Source organism: Chroicocephalus ridibundus, chromosome 25 (assembly GCF_963924245.1).
Source record: "Chroicocephalus ridibundus chromosome 25, bChrRid1.1, whole genome shotgun sequence".
NCBI classification, from domain to species: Eukaryota; Metazoa; Chordata; class Aves; order Charadriiformes; family Laridae; genus Chroicocephalus; species Chroicocephalus ridibundus.
In genome coordinates, this window is record NC_086308.1 from 590,228 (window position 1) to 592,951 (window position 2,724).

General features: G+C 53.5%; 1 pseudogene; it reads left to right on the forward strand.

Moving 5' to 3' along the window:
* Positions 1-313: 313 nt before the first annotated feature.
* Positions 314-1,234, forward strand: LOC134507646 (olfactory receptor 14J1-like; annotated as a pseudogene).
* Positions 1,235-2,724: the final 1,490 nt, after the last annotated feature.

A 2,724-nucleotide genomic window follows, 5' to 3' on the forward strand; every position in this document is an offset into this window, starting at 1 on the left:
GTCATCTTCAAGGCAGCACAAGCAGAAGCACGGGGCAGATGGAAAAAAGACTGATGGACACTGCAGCTCTCCTGGCTTTGCACTAAACCACAGAGAACGGAGCCTTGTGTCCTGTCCCGTCTCAAGACTCCACATTTTCAGTCATAAACATGAGGATTTCTACCCCTCAATACAACAATCGCCAGATGTGATAGTAGAAAATTAAAACCACAATCTCTGAAAAGCAGACTGTCTTTGCTATAAGGCGTCTGTCCTAATTTTTTTGCCGTTTTTTTCCTCCTTTGGACAGAGCCCCCATGCCAAGAAACAGCAGATGTCCAACAGCAGCTCCATCACCCAGTTCCTCCTCCTGGCGTTCGCAGACACACGGGAGCTGCAGCTCTTGCACTTCGGGCTCTTCCTGGGCATCTACCTGGCTGCCCTCCTGGCCAACGGCCTCATCATCACCACCATCGCCTGTGACCACCACCTCCACACCCCCATGTACTTCTTCCTCCTCAACCTCTCCCTCCTCGACCTGGGCTCCATCTCTACTACTCTTCCCAAATCCATGGCCAATTCCCTCTTGGGTACCAGGGCCATTTCCTACACAGGATGAGTTGCACAGGTGTTTTTTTTCTTTTTATGTGCTGTAGCAGAGTTTTATCTTCTCACCGTCATGGCCTATGACCGCTACGTTGCCATCTGCAAACCCCTGCACTACGGGACCCTCCTGGGCAGCAGAGCTTGTGTCCACATGGCAGCAGCTGCCTGGGGCAGTGGGTTTCTCTATGCTCTCCTGCACACGGCCAATACATTTTCCCTGCCCCTCTGCCAGGGCAATGCCCTGGACCAGTTCTTCTGTGAAATCCCCCAGATCCTCAAGCTCTCCTGCTCACACTCAGACTCCCTCAGGGAAGTTGGACTTCTAGTCGTTAGTGTCTGTTTAGCTTTTGTTTGCTTTGTTTTCATCGTGCTGTCCTATGTGCAGATCTTCAGGGCCGTGCTGAGGATCCCCTCTGAGCAGGGACGGCACAAAGCCTTTTCCACGTGCCTCCCTCACCTGGCCGTGGTCTCCCTGTTTGTCAGCACTGCCATGTTTGCCTACCTGAAGCCCCCCTCCATCTCCTCCCCCATTCTAGACCTAGTGCTGGAAGTGCTGTACTCCGTGGTGTCTCCAGCCGTGAACCCCCTCATCTACAGCATGAGGAACCAGGAGCTCAAGGATGCCCTGTGGAAACTGATGACCAGATGATTTTCAGAAGCAATAAACTGTCATTTCTGCAAATCTCTCATCATGTAATTCATTGTAACGTTGGGTTTTGGTTTGGGTTTGGGTTTTGGTTGTTTTGTTATACTTTGTATATTTTTTTTGTTTGCTTTGTATAATGTTGCCTACAAAGAAATATTCTCATTTGTGCTGCTTCTAATTATGCATCTTTCCAAATTTTGTGAGTCCCACAGTCTCCGTAAATGAGGTCCCGCGCTCTCTGTGTATTGAAAAAAGAAAGAACGAACCTTCCTTCCTTTGAAGGCCTCTCTGGAGCTGCAGGGCATGCCTGTGTGCAGAGGTGGAGGGGAAAGGACAGGACAGAGGAGAGGGAAGAAGAGGAGGGAGAACCAGCCTTGGTCTTCTCACAGCTGCTCTCTTCCCATTTCCACATTCTCCATTCTGATCCCTTGCGCTGTTGGAAGGCCTGATTGCTCTGGCAGCTCTCTCCTACTGCTGTGGTGTGGCAGCGCTGTGAGCACAGGCAGGGGCAGGGACGGGTCAGTTCTCTGACAGAGCTGGCCTCCCTAACAGCACCTCCATCACAGCAGGGAATGTCCTCAGGCAGTGCCTGAAGGCCTTCAGGCAAAAACACCTTTGGAAGGTCGTCTCCCAATGTTGCTGTCAAGAACATGCCCAGGAAAGTTCCCCACAAATGGCACCTCCAGCGTAGAACTTAATTGTGTAAAGTGTGCAGGGGGGGACAAGCAGCAGCTCCCTCGCCCAGCCAGGGCTCCTGGGAAAGGCATGAAGGACCAGCAGAGCAGGTTCTTGTCAGGTCCTGTGTGTGCAGGACACCCCAGGGAAGCTGCCACAGGGCAGTGGTCACACACCTGGGCGGTAACAACCACAGGCCTGAGCATAATGTGTGTGTGGTGAGATTAACCTGAGTGAGCACAAAACTCATCAGCTATTCCTGGTGATGCCATAAAGTCCCTTGGTACAGACAGTGTCTGGAGGTCACTTCACTTGGAGAGGAACGTCCCCTGGGAAACCCCCTGAATGCAGCACTGGGATGGGCTTCCTTGACCCCAGGTCCCTGTGTCCATTCCTCACGCCGTGGGGCATCTCAGAGAGGTGCCGAGCAGGGAGACACAGCGCGGGGCTGAGGTGCTGCCGGCCTCTGGGAGTGGCAACAGGAGGCCATGGAGTCTGCTGCAGGGCCTCTGCCCGTGCCAGGGAAGGACTCGTGTCTCTGAACAGCCCTGCCAGCGCCCTGACAGTGCCGTGTGTGTCTCCAGGAACACCTGTGTGCTACCTCACCCTCCCCTCTCTTCATGGCCTGTCCCTTTGATGACACGGTGTGACAGAAGCACCTCTGTGGAGCATCTCCCCTGTGCAGTCCGAAAGGGTTCTGCAGGCGTGAGCGGCATTGCCCTCTAGAAGATGGCATTTCTCACCTCTCACAGAGCACAGAGCACGTCTAGGGAGTAGGAATGCAGTGAGAGGCACACACTCTCCGTGTTTCACCTCTC